Source organism: Mesocricetus auratus, unplaced genomic scaffold (assembly GCF_017639785.1).
Source record: "Mesocricetus auratus isolate SY011 unplaced genomic scaffold, BCM_Maur_2.0 Super-Scaffold_100007, whole genome shotgun sequence".
NCBI classification, from domain to species: domain Eukaryota; kingdom Metazoa; phylum Chordata; class Mammalia; order Rodentia; family Cricetidae; genus Mesocricetus; species Mesocricetus auratus.
Genome location: NW_024429191.1, coordinates 17,141,416 through 17,159,352, shown reverse-complemented (window position 1 = coordinate 17,159,352; position 17,937 = coordinate 17,141,416). Strand labels below are relative to the sequence as shown.

Below are 17,937 nucleotides of genomic sequence, written 5' to 3'. Positions count from 1 at the left end.
GTGACTCTTAGAAGATGATACATATAGACTCTTTTTAATCCTTCATTTCTCTACTGCTGCTACCTTACCCCCAGGAAAACTGGCCCCCATTGTATCTGTCTGGCAAGAGTTTCTGATGTCATATTTTTCAAATGGCTGAAAGATAGTCAATCCCAATGCCTGTCTTCTTTGTCACTAAATATGTCCAGATTTCCAAAGACAGTCCTCAGATTGCCCTAACTTGGGTGATTTCTTCATTTTTGTTATAAGCAAGCTTTTGCTGTATGGTTCCCATGCCCTCTTGCTCACAGTATAGGCTCAGCAGTGAACTTACATCATTAGTGTTTAGGTTTGACTTCTCAAGGGTGAGAGACTCTTGGGTCAAAGTTCTATCTTGCTCATATTGTTTGTGTTCATGTTAAGCATAGTTCCTGCAGCTTTGGGAGAAACCAGTGCTTGTTAAGTCAACAAGAAGAGTGAATGAATGAAGTCAAGCCCTATTAATGAGACGTCTGTGTCATTTCCTACTTCAACCAATTGAACCTCTCCTTTCAATGTCTTTTTATTTCAACAATCATTTATAAATGATTGTAAGATTGCAAATTGTCAGTAATCATCTCAAAAAGAGGTGCCAGATTCCCTTGGAATGAATTTTAATTTGGATTTAATTTTTCTAAAATCACATAAAAACTCTTGGCTAAAATAAAAAGGAGAGGGTTAACCCAGGAAGAGAGACCATGGGATTTAACCTTGATTATCATCAGGTGGATATTCATTCTTTTGAAATTGATCATTTTCTTGCTGGAGATAAATTTAATTTTCCAAAACTTTTTAATAAGGAGTGCTAGCCATACAGAGAATGATTTTTAAAAAAAGTAAAGGTAAGTGAGGTAAAACCAATAAAGGACAAATTCATGGAAAAGAAACATAAATAAAAGTCATTTTTGGTGAAGTTTGGATTTTAAGCCAGATCTTGGGATACATAGACTCTACCATGTCAATATAACTTTCAATTTTTTTATACTTTTATTTGTATGTTTGTGTAGATGCCTTTAGAAACCACAAGAGCATGTCACATGCCCTCTAATTGGATTTGCAGGTACTTATTAGCTTCTGAGCTGTGGGCTATGGGTGCTAAATTTGAGTCCTCAATTTTATGTATTCATAAATAAACACAATTTTGTAAATTTGGGATAAGATCATCTAAACAAAATGGTGGTGGTCTTGGTTAGAGCAAAAAGCAAGTACCAAATCCCTCCTTGGCCTTAGGATTTGCATTATTTCCATTCACACGAATAAAGTGTTCCAGATACGCAGATATAGACTAGACTGTACATTAGTGATAATTTGTGAGAAAACCCACATCAACCATAAGCATGGGCATGACAGGCAGCCAAATTAGCTTATAGGTGAGGATAGTGTAATGGGTTATTGCCCCTGCTCTGTGTCATCAACTGGTCTCTCTGGCCAAATCAAACTGTTACTTTTAAAAGTCCTGCTGTTCCCATAGAATTTATGAAGTCGTATTTGAGTCACCACAGAGAATTGTATCTTATCCTTCTGGTGAATGTGGGAACGCATTTGATAGAATCTGAGTGACATTTGATTCTGGAAGTGTGTCCTTCTTTTGTTTATGATCCCGTTTGTCCTTTGGGTTGCTCCCAACAATCATAGCTACTTAGAGTTCCTACCTGTCTCTTTTGAGGACCCATCTTCATTTATCAAGCCTAGTTTTCTTTTCCATCTCCAGGATTTCAAGAGTGTGTGTCTTTTGAAAATGGGGTTTTGATGACTTCTCTGAGCCCTTTTTTGTTCTCTCACATGAGTGGCCCTCCATTTTTATAATCAAAGGCAGGGGAGAAGTTGGATTCTCTTTTCAGCCAGTCGTACCAGAACACAAACATTTCCTAGCGTGAGGGATGTGGGTAATTGCTTTGGGAGGGAGCATTCCCCTCTCAAAATCAGAAGCTACCTCAATATTTCAGGCAGTTCATCACAGCTGTCTCCCGCAGAGGCTTTTATCGGCATGTATGGAGGCGCTTACGCTGTTGTAACATTCAACACTATATTAGACTACAGAGGGCAGTAGGCAAATGTGAGAGACTTTCATTTCCTTGAACCTCTGAGTGATTACTGCATTATGTTTCTGGTGAATGGCAGTGCTAATGGCTGAGAAAATATAATGCTATACCTTGAGGGCTCATTAGGAAATACAAGGATGCAAGTACATAATTTTGAGATTGATGTGATCGAGTTATTTTTAAATTTGCACAAAATTTTCTATTGGGTACACATGTTCTTATATCCTCTTTCACAACACCTATTGATTTGCAAGTAAAGCCACAGGAGTGATCCTGGGCTGCAGAGAGTCCTTTTAACACAGGTTTGTATAGATGGGCTCTTAGGCCAACACAAAAATTCTTTCTCCTGACATTTCAACAAATATCTATTTCAGCAAGAATGAGAATAGGTCTCTTTGTCAGTATATGTTTTCTTCCTGATCTTTAAATTTGAACTAACAACATTCTTGGTCATTTAGTATAAACAGTGTCATCTTTCACACACACGCACATATACACACACACACACACATACACACACACACACACACATTTATGGAGAGAGAGAGAGAGATCAAAACAGAATGAGTCATAAAAGAAACTAAGTAATTTGATGCTGCTGACAAACCTCAAAGCCAGAAAAGAATTGTCACAATAATAATTAGGAGGGGCAGTCAAGTGAGAATGAGATGTATATTATAGAGAAAGGTCAAGTTTCAAACTATTGTCACAGAAGAAGCTACATACAAATATATCTTCTTAAAGAGGTGTGCAAGTTAGGCTGCTAACTATAGGACAGATAGCAGTTTCAAATAAGGACTGTTCTCAAATACAAACAGCTCCCAGTCACATTGTCTGGTCACTGAACTCATGCTTGATTACCAGTGTCACCGGATTTAGTTCAGCACGGTCACAAAACGTCTAACCAGGAAGTCCTCAACTTCTCCAAATATTTGGTGAGGCAACCTTCACACAAAATGCCCATTCCACTAGAATTCTGCAATTTCTGCCTTTCATTGCTTCCTATCTCTGTAACAGCAAGTGCTGGCATACTGTGGCCTAACATGAATCCATTAAGCTGCTGGCTTTTTACTAGTTTATATTCTTTTGTTTTGTTTTATAATTTTTTTCTTGTATACAAAGCATTTTGATCGCAATAAGTCCTTCTAATCTTTTCATACCTCCCTCCCACTCAAGATAATACTATATTTCTTCCCAACTAGTTCCCATCTTACTATCATGCCCCCCTAAGTGTGTGTGCAGGGGTGTCTCATGAGCATGTTCATAGCTCATACGTATTCATGATTTTAACAGTCATGTCATATCTACAAAATAGTGTTTCACAGTATACCTCCCTGGCCTCTGGCTCTTACAGTTCATTATGTTCCCTGAGTCTCAGCGTGGCTTATATTCATGTCCTTTTTGGGGCTGAGCGCCCAGAAGTCTCTAATTGTTAGTACTACCATCAGTTAACAAGCTTCTGCACTGATTGTCCCCACTGTGGTGTGGGGGTGCAGTTCTGTGACCAAGACTGAGAGCTTCACTGGTGTATGAACATGTGAATATACATACAAATAATTTTATGAACAAAATTTTATTGAAACATGGGCACACTCATCCATTGAAGCATTGTCTGATAGTGTTTTTCTTTTTACTGTTTGCTTTTTTCTGGTGGTGGAGTTAAGCACTTGTAGTGAACTTCATGATATACAAAAGCAGGACTCTCTGGATATTGGCAGAAAAACTTATTGGTTCCTTTCCCATAAACTAGGCTTCAGCACAGACAGGGTTTCTCTGTGGCTTTGGAGCCTGTCCTGGAACTTGCTCTGTAGACCAGGCTGGCTTTGAACTCACAAAGATCTGCCTGCATCTGCCTCCCAAGTGCTGGGATTAAAGGCATGTGCCACCATCACCTGACTCAGCACATACTACTTAAAAAACAGATAGATTGTAATTTTTTCACCTCCTATTTTTTTAGTAGTACTTAAAAATACATTTCAAGCAGCTTGCCAACTTTTGCCTTAATTAAGGAAGTAGGGGCTATCTTGAAAGAGATCACTTTTATTTTATTTGTTTGTTAACTAGGAAGGAACTATGCTGGAATATTTATATGGAATTCTTGTGTAAATCCTGCAAATTAGCAAGAGACCTGAGAAAAATATCTGGACAGTTAGACACCATGAAAGTGCCAGTTCTAAATCTAAATCCTTTAAAAACATTTAACCAATATTTTTCTGTCTTTCCTGTAAACCTGTAGTTATCTTTACAAAGCTCCGTTACGTGACCTAGCAGCTGTGGGAATAGATTACTAACAAGAGACAAGGTCTCTGGCTCTCATAGAACATCTTATACACAGAGCAAATGATCTACTTATTTTGAACAATTTTTTAGGTTTTGCTTGTCATCTCCTGAACCATATAATCATTGAAGGAAGGCTTTCATGCATGCTATTCGCTTTTTTATAATAGTAAAATAATAAAAAATATTGACTACATATTCACACATAGGAAAATGATGAAGCAACTCCCTACTCCATGGTTTCCTGACTAGAGATGGAACACAAAAGGTTTCCATCATTCAGTACATTGCCTTCAGCTCTGAGCATCTCTGAGGACTGTCAGTATTCTCCACTCATTCTCCTCCTCTGTGGCTGGGTCTGCCTCTGTGACCTCTCTCCCCAAGAGACTTCTGAATTCCTGTATGCATACTTACCTAGTCCCTGAAGACTTCTCTGACTCTTTCTTATATAGAGTGAGTTATACCCATGTTCCTTTTGCCTTGCCTATCTTTCTACATCCATTGTTTAGGTTTACTAAACTCATAACTCCCATTGCACAATCTGCTTCCTTTTTCTGAGCAGATAGTGAGTTAATGATAAACATCTACGGTTTTTCATATCATATTTTCCCTTGTTGTTTATGATAAACTTAAGGTTATATATGTTGGAGTTGACCACAATTAGCTGGCGCTTCTAGAACAGGTCAAATTAATACTTTTCAATGATACTAGAAAAACTTCACACAGCGAGAGTTAAATACGACATGGGTTACTGACATCTGGGTCGTTATGCTGCTAAGAGAGCACTAGAACTTCAACCCTTCAACACAGCCACCTAACACATATTAGTATATGTGTACTTGTGCTTCAAAGAGCATTAAAGAAGTGCTGGTACTTTTCATTGCCAGATGTTATTGTTAATGATAACACAGACAGTCTGGTGATGATGGTGACATCTGTTCATGTCTGGGCATCTACTATTGGGAGATTCTTAAAAGCAATTCAGCATTTTCACAGTTACTTCAATTTCGACGTATTACTCCCATTTTTTGGAAGTGGAAACTGAAACCCAGCCCTCAGATATCCTTTCTCTCTGCCTCAGGACACAATTCTCATTTCTAAAATTTCGTTTACTTTTGACACCTGAAAGGGGCTTGCATACATTAATCAATTGTCGGATTATTTTTGTATTGAGTGTGTTTGGACTGAGCTGTGGCTACTTTCAAGAGGCAACTGCAATGAACTGGTGAATGAGGATGCTTAGACAACCACATTCTAGTGACTGAAAGAGATATGAGGAAGTATTTTAAGACAGCCCATTCCTCTGCATTAAAAGCACTGGAATCAGATGAGTAATCCTAGCATGAGCATACTTTAGGTATGTGGAATAAAAAGTAACTTAAGATTATAGTATGGCTGCGTGGTGAATTACTGAGGATCCTGAGTCAGGACTTGGAATTTTGCAAGTATTCATGATGTGGAAGCTTGACTTGACAGTGACTTTTACATTTTCCTAGAACCCCATGGTCTAAAGCTCTCTGCTCACTCATTATGTATTGCTGATCTCAGTCTTGTATACAAAAAGGGGCATGCTTGACAAGATGGGCAGAGGGTGTTCAATTCCTCCCTTCATTGGTTTTTAAAGCTGCAGGCACATGGCTTGCTCTACTGCCTCACTAAGCTCTGTGTGTCAGGGAGGAGTAGGGAGGGCCTGTCTTTTTCCTGTTACGGTAACATAGCCAGTGGCTAAGGTATAACCATCTGCTCAGTTCCCCCTCTCAGGAGGCACATGGGAAAGTGTGTGTGTGTGTGTGTGTGTGTGTGTGTGTGTGTGTTCGTGCATGTGTTTAGTGGCTGAGAGTGAAGTCAAGGAGACCAAGATTTCAGCAAACTACCACATTTCATACTGAAATTTTTATAGAGGTGTAACCACCCTGACTTACTTAAAGTTAAACAGTTTGGACTTGAGAAAGGGAAAACAAAGCATGCAATTTGACAAGATACTAGTGTAGACCTTGATTTTTCATATTTTTCATTACTATTCAAATAAGAATATGCACAAATATGCACACCTATGATCTTGTGACAAGTATCTGGATGTGTAGGGTGCAGGGTGTCACTTTTTGGATGCCTTTGGTTAGGACTGCAGGCACAGAGAGGCATCTTTTCCTTTAACAATTCATAAAACACAAAGACAGCAAACGGATTCTGACAATGTGCTCACCATTTCCTGTGCACATGGCTCCAGGGACCTGAACAGATTCTAAACAGCGGTCCATGATGCTCTGGAGCTGGAGAGCAAACCACAATTGTGAATTTGCTTATCCTTTCTTGCTCTGGACATTAACCAGAGTTGGCTTTTTATCCCCAGACATATCAATATAATGGCACAGGGGAACAGGAAGCAAATTGCCTTTGACCTCTTATTTACTGGTGCATTAAATTACCCAGCCACTATCTTCCACTTTTGTAGATTTTAAAGCAGATTTCCTTAGGTCCACTCAGAGGTCACAGGATATTCTGTCTCTAAATATTTTGGAGTGTATCTTTGTTCAGAATTGATCTTACATGTTTCTAAGAGAAGGTACTAGAAATATCAGAGAGTTGGCTTTTATGCTAGGTCCTTTTTTATCATAGCCATACTCAGGGATGGAAGAAGCAAAGCAAGACTCTTAAGTTAATCACATATTTCTGTTTGATTTCTTTTAGGTCTGGGTTCAATATTACATTCCAATTGGTGCTTTCATGATACTCTCTCATAATCTATTTACATGAGGGAGTTCAAATCCAGGAGAAAGACTCTGAACATGCAATCCATAAGTTGTCTTAGGACAGACAAAATTTATAGGGACCTAAAGGATAAAGAGACATGATATTATTTTTTTCTGCTTAGCTAAAAGTGCCTTATATATTAAAGAAACAACATGGCACATGTTCAACATGTGATAAGAAAGAAGACATTTACCCCACAAGAGGTTCCTGATTACACTAAAAATGCATATGCTGTATATGTATTGTATATAATATACAATATAAATATGATTATCTAATGGAACTTTTAAATAGAAATTCTAAGATAGATGATACCAGTTTAAATTAGGAAACAAGATGGTTGATCTGTGTGTACTAACTCCAAATACCCATTAGATTAATTTTTCAAGATTTTGTCATGAGTTTGAAAAGGAGAAGAAAGAGCCCCACTTTCAACCCCAAAATTCAGACTCCTGATTTATGTTGAAACATGGTTGGTTCTCCTTACTATTTTCTCTGAAATTCTGATGTCAGTTACAAGATATAAATCACTCAAGCATGGTAAAACAATGGCCAGCCATAGCCCAAGAAGTGTAGCGAGAGTGAGGCCACTTTAAGCAACCAGTATTTTTATGTCATTTTGACATAAAGAACACATTTCATTGGCCTACGCAGTATTCTTTCACATTCATACTCATCCTCAAACACACTTATGTACACACTGATGAACACGTGCACATATGAAACTGGCTGTCAGTGATTAACAAGTCAACCCCCTTAAGTAGTAGGATATTCTACAAAGTTAATGGTGAACAGAGTTACAGCTCACAGAATTAGTTAATTAGACAAAGGCTTGCAGGCAAGATCTCTGTAGTCTGTTCTGCTAAAGTGATGGAACCCACTTAGGCATCTGATGAAAAAAGCAGTGTGAGCACTGTTCAAGAGAGAAAATGTGAAATGTAACAGAATCAAGCCCCAGCATAGCAGTAATGAGCTGGCAGAGGCAGCGGCAGTCAGTGACTGCCATTTGTCAGTGGTGGGAAAGGTGGAAGCTTGGGGAAAAGATTTATAATTTTGGTTACCATCTTTCTGAGTGCTTCAAGGCAATTTTAATTACTTTTCAGAATCAAGCTCTGAACTTGCATCTCGCCACATGCATTGGTGACCTAAACTCTCAAGGACACTGGGCTAAGAATATGCTTTATGAAAGGCTGTCTATGTGGCTAAAGTGGGAGCAAGATTAAATCCTCTTATTTTAGAATTACCTTAAAAAGTATATTGGCAGATGATGTATTTTACATTGTAATACTTTGTGATTCCCTCTCAGTGCTCATAACAGCTTCATTTTTTTCCTGCACGGCAAAATTACAAATACCAAGAGTCTACAGACCAACCAACTAGTTCAAATAAATGAATCAGACTAGCTATAAATCAAAAGGCATGATACAATGATTGTAATGATAACCTTAGAAAGGAAAGTTTATATATCAGTTAGCAATGCGAGTGACTTTCCTTAACATGAACTAATTTTAATAACACATTTTTGAGTTCAGGTATGAAACTGGATACTATTATTTTTGGATAAACTTGGTTTTTGTCCTGTAACTGTACAGCCAAGTTAAGTCAGAGGGCCACCCAGGATAATGGAGCCTATGGAAGGTTCCAACTAAGGGCATCCTCTTGCAGATTAATGTATCAAGATCACAACAGGATAATGCTGTTGGTATAGTCAAGATTCACATTTGCCTTGCCACTGAATTCCTCCCATAGTCTCATGTGAGACATCTTTCATGCTCTGATACAAGGCCTAGTCCTGGAAGCCAATTACCGCAATCTTTTCCTGTCATTTCAGGTATGTTTATAAAGGGATCATGCAGTGGGCATACATTCTCTTCTTTGCTGCTCTATGTGTGTATAACACATTCCTTTCCTTTGCTGAACAGGATTTGCAGGCTTTGGGTTAGCCATGATGGTGTTCAACCAGTCACCCATGGAGGAACATCTGGGTTGTGTCTGATTATGATTATTACAAATTAGTATCTTTCTACAAACATCCTTGTTCAGGTTTCTGTTTCAGCATACATTTTCCTTTCTCTTAAATAAATGCCCGGCAGAGCATGGTAGTTACATATTTAGCAGGTTTTTTAGTATTAGCGGTTGCTAAACTGGATAAGAGTGTTTGTATGATTTAATGTCTGGCCCATGTATGGCAGACCTTGTTTCCTATATCCTGCCAGCATTTATTGTAACCATTTTTTAGTGTTTCTGGTAGATCTGTAGCAATATCATACTCTGGTGGGAATTTGCTTTTCTCTCGGAGCTGATAAGAGCATGTTTCCATGTATGTATTTGCAATTATATGATCTACTTAACATCTTTAGCCAACTGTTCAATTGGATGATCTAAGTTGTTTTTACAGCTGAGCATCTATCTACCTACCTACCTACCTATCTATCTATCTATCTATCTATCTATCTATCTATCTATCTATCTATCATCTATCTAAAATTTGGTTTGTACAGTTGTTACCTTACTCTATAGATTGTCTTTTTTAAAAACAGATGTATTTTATTTTTTTATTTCACAGATTTGTTTTACTTTTAATTATGTGTGTATCTGTGGGTAGATATGTGTGCTCGCATGCAAGCACCCACCCAATGAGGCCAGAAGGCAATCTGATTTCCCTGAGCTGGAGTTCCAATTGGTTGTGAACTGCTTTATATGGATATAAGGATACTGGAAACTGAACTCTTGTCTTCAAGGAAGTGCAGAAATTACTCTTTCTGAACCACTGAGCCATTTCTCCAATCTCCTGGTGTGTGTGTGGGGGGTGGAGGGATATGTGTGTGTATGCAAGTGTCTGCAGGAGGCAGAAAAGGATTTTAGATCACCCTGGAGCATAAGTAGTAATGGCTGGGAACATGGACTTGCATGTTGGTTACTGAAGTGATGATTACTGAAAGAGCAATATGTGCTCTTAGCTCCTGTGTCATCTCTCCAGTGTCCTACACTTTCCTTTATATGCTCTTACCATGTTCCTCACTAAGGGAGAAATGTAATTTGACAGAAATTCAACTATATTCACTTTTTTGTTTAGAATTCTATACTTAATATAAAGTCTCAAGACTTTTTTCCTTCCATTCTTAAAGCTTGTATCATGTTTTCTATTTTTTTCTGAAGCATATATATATATATATATATATTGTTAATCTACATTTATGTGTTCTTTGAATAAAATGAGTAAAAAGAATTGAGTTTCTGCTCAAGGGTATCTACCCACCTGCCCATTGTTACCACCAGAGTTTTCTTCATTGAGTGACTTTGACACCTTTCCTAAAGAGCTAATAATAATGGATATGAATCTGAGTTCTTGGTTCAAGTCTGCTTATGTATGTCTCTGTCCCTCTGCCAAATCCTTAGTATGGGGACCCTATGGATGCCTAAGGCTGAAATTGGGTAGACTAAGTCTTCTCACATTCTTCTACTTAAAAAATTTAACTATTCTAGTTCCTTTGCCTATAAGGTTAACTTTACTACAATATTGTCTGTGTCTAAATACCTGTTTCCTTTAGGAATTCATGTTTATTTCAGTCAATCCATGTACTAACTTGAGGAGAAGTTATATTATTTTGCTGAGTCTCGTAAAGCATAACCTGATACACATTACCATTTCTTAGATATTTAATTTCTTTCACCTGTTCTATGTAGTTTCAAAATTAATTTATGTGTCTGCCCTACTACATTTACTTCTAATTGTTACATATTAAGTACATTTAGGGAGCATTGTGTTTTGATTCCCAGGACCTGTATGTTCATTGCTAGAGTAGTGAAACACAAGTATTTTCTTCATGTTTAATTTGATCCTGTGACCTTGGCACACCAACTCAAGCAAATTCTAGGATTCTATTTTAGATCCCATGAATTTCCCTATATGTATTCTGTCATTTCCTGACAGTACGAGTGTTATGATTTTTTTCTGATCTGCATGCTCTAAGGTCTAGTATGATGCTGAATAGGACTGAGGAGACCAGTTTCACATGCCCCATTTTTAGTCTTAGAAACTATGTCACCTCTAAGTATCATGTCAGCTGCAGGTTTGAGGATGGTGTTTTTGCTCAGGTTGAAGAAGTTGCCTCTAATTTTTGAGGGAGCATGTCTTTTGGATGGATGTGGACTTCTGATTGCTAGTGTCACATGATTAAGCTAACTATAGCTTGTTACTGTGATGGATTATATTCTCTGGTCTTTAGCTACAGATCCAGTACCTATCCCCAGAATAAGCTCATTTATTATAGTGTACAATATTTTTCGAATCACTGAATTCTCTTTGTTAATTAAGAATTATTATATATGTATTTCTGGGCTAATCTTACCTTTAATTTTCTTTTACCCCTTCCAGCTTCCTTCCCTCCCTCCATCCCTCCCTCCCTCCCTTCCTTCCTTCCTTTTTTCCTTAATGACTTGATTTGTTATTTCCAATCCTATCTTCCTTCCCTTTCCCTCCCTCCTCCACCATCTCTCTCTCTCTTCCTCCTTTTCCTTTTCTCCCTCTCCCTCCCTTCCTCCCTTTCATTTTCCTTCATTCCTCTGTCTTTGTCTACTTTGGGCATCTGGATAATCACCTTGTTAAGGTCAATTTGAAAGTTCCCCCACTTCTTCATTTTTTCAGATGAGATCCTATAAATTTATTCTAATTCGTTCTTAAACCTTTGGTAGAACCTTCAAGTGAAACCACCACTACCTGTGAAATTTTAGTGTGGACTGCATAATTAAAAGTGCTGAATTGTATGGTTGCGTGGCATAATTTGGAGAGGATGAAAGCGTACACTTTGTGTGTTCTGAAAACTGTCCTTTTCATCTTAGTTCTCAGAGTGCACATTAGATTGTGATACTTGAGCCCTCTACTTGTCCTGTTCCTGTGAACAGGTCCTATAGCAGCACCTGTTGGTAACTTGTATCATCTAGAAATTGTCAGTCTAACTAAAGGTTTGTCACTTTTATCAGTTTTTGAAAAAAATCAACATTATTGCTTTACTCTTGTGTTTTTCCCCCTCTGGTTTTCAAATTTATTGATTTTATTTTTGACTCTTTGGTATTTCCTTTGCAAATATCTTTGTCTGGTTATTTTTCCTAGTTCTGGACATTGAAGCTAAGATTCCCAACTGGATGCATTCCCTATTTTATAGCTGTAGTTGTGTCATTTCACTCTCATCCCTGCTGTAGCCAGCCACAGGTTTTGATGTGCTAAGGTTTCCTTTCCATGAACTCTAATGTATGTGCTGGCTGACCTTGAGGCTTCTTCAGCCCATGGATTATTTAGACAACTGTTCAGTTGTCAAGGGAGATTCTTGCCTCTCTGTTTTTCTTCAGTTAGACTGCTCTGATTTCAGATAATATAACATATGGGGTATAGGTTATCTTTTCATTTTTGATACTTCATGTAGGGTCCAGGATAACTGCTATAATGATGTCATAGGTCACGCCTGAAGAGTTTATAGTCATCTGTTACTGGTTAGAATTTGTTGTTTGATGTTCTTCTATTGTATCCTTGATGACCTTCATGTGTATGCTCTACACATTTGGATGACTTAGAGACTGAATCCTCCAATAATTATGACTTTGTTTATCTTCCCTTTTTCTGTCTTTATTTCTCTCTTTTTTCCTTTTTAATGTATTTTTTACTACTTTTGAATACACACTTATTTAGAATTGGCATATATTTGGGAAAATTGATCCTTGTATGATCATAAAATACCCTTCTCTTGCTCTAGTAATTCACTTTGCCTATTAAAGCCAATTTATGTAATATTAATATAGTCATTCTGGTTAGATTTTGAGATTTACATATTATTTTTATTTTTTCTTTCAATATACCCACACTATCAAAGTTATAGTGAATTATTGGCAACATTGTGTCATTTTCAAAGTTTGCTTATCTATTCTCAATCTTTAAACTGATATATTAATACAATTTATAGTTAATATAATTATTATTTTGTTAGGATTATGTCATAATTTTTTAAATATTCTGTTGATGATCATATTCTCTATTTTTCTATCTTATTTGTTTTCTTCTTTCTTGTGAGCTACTGTAAATTTTGATAATTCTATTTTGACTTATCCATAATGATTTTAAGTTCATCTCTTTGGTTAGATTGTATATCCATTGTGTATGTGTGTGTGTGTGTGTGTGTGTGTGTGTGTGTGTGTGTGTGTGGTGTTCTCACAGTCTACTTTATCCATATTTTATTATCCACTTAGGTGTGGGAAGTTTAACTCTTTTTATATCCCTTTACTTCTCACATTTTACAATAATTTATTAAATATGATTTCAACATAGGTTTAGAATCATATCAGAGAGTAATGTATTTTTCCACCATTGAAAAAGATTTTATAACCTCAAAGGAAGTGTGTGTATTTCCTTTGCCCATATTTTTGCTTCGTGTGTTCCCTCAATCTTCCTGATAGTTTGGATGCTTCCTTTGAGTTTACAGAGCAATTTATTCTGATCTGCTAATGATGGACTACCATATTTTCCTTTATGAAATTATCTTTACTTGCCCTTCTATTAAATGAGTATTTTCACTGGATACAGTGTGACGCGATGAACTTTTCCTTGATGCCCTGAAGCATACTGTGGTAGCTTTCCTGTTCATCATGGTTCCAGTAAGCACTTTACCTTCATTTAAAAATTTCCCTGTAGCCACAGCACTTTTTTCTTTTTCTTTGGTGGTTTTTGGAGTTTTTTCTTCATCTCTCATTTCTCAGAAATTTTACTATGGTATGTATGAAGTATCTGCAAATGTATGCTTTTGCATGGATCATTCAGATTTGAAAACAATCATCTTAATGATTTCTATCAATATGGAGGGAGTATTGCTACTGTTTTCTGTAATTTTTCTTCCTCTTTCTCTTTTTCTTAGGACTCTGATAATATGAGCTTTAGCTGTATTTGTTGTTTTAAGAATCCCTTACTTGTCTTATATTAGCCTTTTTTGTTATATACATATACAATACGTTTTTCTTCTGATATATATATATATATATATATATATATATATATATATATATATATATATACTCCTTCTTCTGCTCCTCTATTTTGTGGTGGACACTATGTGTGTATGCATGCATGCATGCGTGATTGTGTTTCTTTCTTTCTTTTTGTTTTTGAGATAGGGTTTATCGCTGTAGCCCTAGCTATGCTGGAACTAGCTCTTGTAGCCCAGGCTGACCGCCAACTCACAGAAATCCACCTGCCTATGCCTCCCGAGTGCTCAGATTAAAGGCATGCTCCAACATGACATGATTATGTGTATTTTTCTAGTGGGAGAGATCTTCTTTGCATTTTATACTTGCTGGGAATTTCTGTTTCTCTGGTATAACTTTACCTTTTTTTCATTTAAGTGTTCCTAATTTCTTACTGAAGCTATTTTATAATTAGTTTAAAATGTACTTCAGATAGTTTTAATGTCATTGTTATCTTGGTACTGACCTCTGTTGAGCGTCCTTTCTTCCTCTCTTCCTTCCTTCCTTCCTTTCTTTTTTATTTCTTTCTTGACACAGGGTTGTTTTCTGTGTAACCACCCTGGCTCTGTAAACTAGACTGTCCTTGAACTCACAGAAATCTGCCTGTCTCTGCCTTCTCAGTTCTGGGCTTAAAGGCATCTAACAAATTCCTCCTTTTCTGAAATAACAAATGCTTTTGTTTTTATACTAACAGAGACATTTTTGCCTTCATGTTGTGGTATCATGATTCTTACTCAAACCTATTGTTGCTGGTTTCTTATGACACTGCTCTGGTGAGGGAAGAGAGACTCCCTTTATTCCCACAAATTTACCTTAAAAACATACAGGAATTCTTATAAGGTGCTTCTTGTGGTGGCTGTAGTATAGGGTTGGAGAGTATAGACCTGCACTGATTTTCTCTATGCGTTGGTGATAAAATGGTATTGGTACTGCCTCATGCATGATATCTAGTTATGCTGCTAAGGGCAGAAGGGCTCATTGTCCCTGTCAAATGGTGAAACATTTAACTTTCCAGTAGCCCTCTCCCTATAATAGAGTCAGAGGGTAATCTTCCTGTACTGTGGAGGTGGAAGACCAGATTCTCTTTGAGAAATGAGCTTCATTTTATCTTGCAAAGAATGAAAGTCTTGGAATTCTTTGGCCTTTTTTGAAACCATTTTGCTTCAAGTGAAGTACCTCACTGACATGGTATCATGACTTCCAGATGAAGGTAGAAATGAGAATATCACCCACTCCTGTACTATTGCATTGCAGTAGTAGGATAGTAAAAATCTAAAGGCTTTATATTTTTATTAGATGGGTTTTTCATAGTATGTGGTACAGATACTTCTCCTCAGTTTTATTTTTTTTCTGTGCCTGATGATGATTGGGGATGTCATCTCCCTTAACTACAAGTTAGATATATGTGGCTGAAAGAAATTATACTGTTTCATGGATATTATGGTTGGTACCTGGATATATTTTCTTTGCACCATTCAGAATTTTCTTATATTGTTTATTGTTTTATGTATTAGGTTTATTATTTTCATCCATACTTTATGAGAATAGAGGAACATGCATATATATACATATACATATACATATATATATATATATATATATATATATATATATAATCTGTCTAGAAGCATTTTTTCTAGCTTCCTGACTCTTACAGAGAAGCCATGGGTTCAGATTTCAGTATAAATTCTCTTGTTTTTCATATTCACAATTTTAAAAAGTGCCAGAAAGTTCATTTACTGGGTGTATATACACTCTGCCTGGTTCCTTAAAACACTGGGTTTCCCTAAAATATGACTAATTTGCCTCATTGATTGTGATTTTCTAGCACTTATTCAGTGGAGCTATTACTGACAAACTCTGTTTAATAATACTGCATTGAGAAAGAGGTGTGTATTAGGGCAAAAACTGGATGGCTAGGGCAAGTATAGAAATGTCCAAATCCAGTGACCCTGTACTTTACTAACAGGGAATAAACATTTTGGATATGGGAATTATAAGCTCTGCTATGTTGATGATATTTAAATGAATAAACCTAGCAGTGAACCAAAACAGAACCAAATTTTGTATTTGGATGATAACCCTCACTCTTCAAAACCACCTGTGACTCTGTAGTATTGGTGGCACTAATTATAATTTAAGCTCTGGCCTATGTGAGATTAGTAGCTTCTGGACTTTATCTACCATCTTCTCACACTGTGTTAGGCAAGACTTTGACCACATAACCAAATGTCAGAAGAGTGAAACAAGCACTTTCATTAAAGCCTATATCACATTCTAGGCATCACACTGGGAAATTTCCTGTAATACTTTCTTAATACTTGTGAATTCCCTGTAAAGTAGGTGTTGTTATTTTCAATTTTGACTAATTGAGAAACCAAGTTTCAAGGGCCAGGCAGGTGTCAAACAAGAACAATGGCTACTAAGTAGCCATGTTTAGATTGACATCTGCTAAACTTCAAAGACCACACACTCAAATAGATTATGCATGAATTCCAAAATCAGACTGTAATTAAGCACAAATAATTTTTGGGCCTCTGGAAATTACATCAATATAAAGATTATTGAATTGATTATAGCAAAACAGTTTTCCATACCAATATCAGTGTCCTTCAAAAAGGTCCTAAGGTCTTTACTAGTGACTCTCAAATATGTTTTTAACTTGCTGACTGAGGAACTCCAGGAAGCCATATAGTTTATTATCTAAGCAACTAGGGCAAATGAATAATTGTTCCTGGAATTTGTAACAGGTGTGCACTCTTTCTCATTGCCAATTGTCAAACAGAATTTTCTACACTTCAAGCAATATTTGATAAAGCATATGAAGTTTATTTAGGAGGATCCTGGAGATAAAAGGTCTTTATGTAAGGAGAGAAAGAGGGAATAACTTCATTTCTGGTGCCTCTGGCCTCATGCTATCTACACTACTCTGCGTGCAGTTTAGCCCTTTTGTACATAGAGATGTCCTACTTCAGTGTCTAAATAGCCAGTGAAGAGCAGAGGACTTAAGAACTACTACGGATCTGTTCCCCAAGTATTTCCTGACATATTGAAGACGCAGTGAGAAACAGTAGCCTGGAGAAAAATCATTACCCTGGCTCTGGGCTTTATTTTCCAGTTTAATTAAAATTTGTGTTTGTCCATTCTGCCCAGACCCTGGCCCTGTGGTTTACGCTATTTTGCATGGCAAGTGAAACCAGTAAGAAACCTATCATTTGGAACTTGGAGTACCTCAGCATTTAGTTAGTTTTTTCTCAGTGATATTTGGCATAAACTGCCAGGCCAAGGGCCAGCTCATATGTTAGAAAACTTCCGTACCTTCCACTTGCCTTTTACATGCACAGTTCTTATGCATTTTTTTCCTTTTTGCAGAAGGCATCCTTGCACTGGGTGGGGTGGCAGTGTATGTTTAGGTTAATGAACAGGTGGATATATGGGATACACATCTCTCAGTAAGTTCTCTTGTTGATGAGTCCTTGGTAATGAATGGCCAGCTGTTTTCAGATTCACATCTCCAATGGAGAGAACACTGATTGGAGATTACTGAAGATGCATTAAGAAACCAAGGGTGTACTGAGGGGATGACTCAGTAGGTAAAGCTCTAACATTACAAGCATGAAGACCTGAATTTGAATACGAAGAAGTTATGTAAACCTGGACACTGTAGCACTCACCCATAGTACCAGAGCTCAGAGAGATATAAGGTGGAGCCGGAAGAACACCCAGATGCTCGTGGGCCACCAAGCCTGGGAGTTAAAAAAAAAGGAAAAAAATACCAAAGGATCAATACCCAAGGTTGTTTCTAACCTCCAAAAGTATACTGTGGTACATGTGTGATTGT

General features: G+C 37.1%; 1 protein-coding gene across 7 annotated transcripts in view; it reads left to right on the top strand.

The window, feature by feature from the left end:
- Tenm2 (teneurin transmembrane protein 2) overlaps positions 1 to 17,937 on the top strand; it is a 1,211,860-nt gene that overhangs the window by 267,912 nt on the left and 926,011 nt on the right. The window lies entirely within an intron of this gene.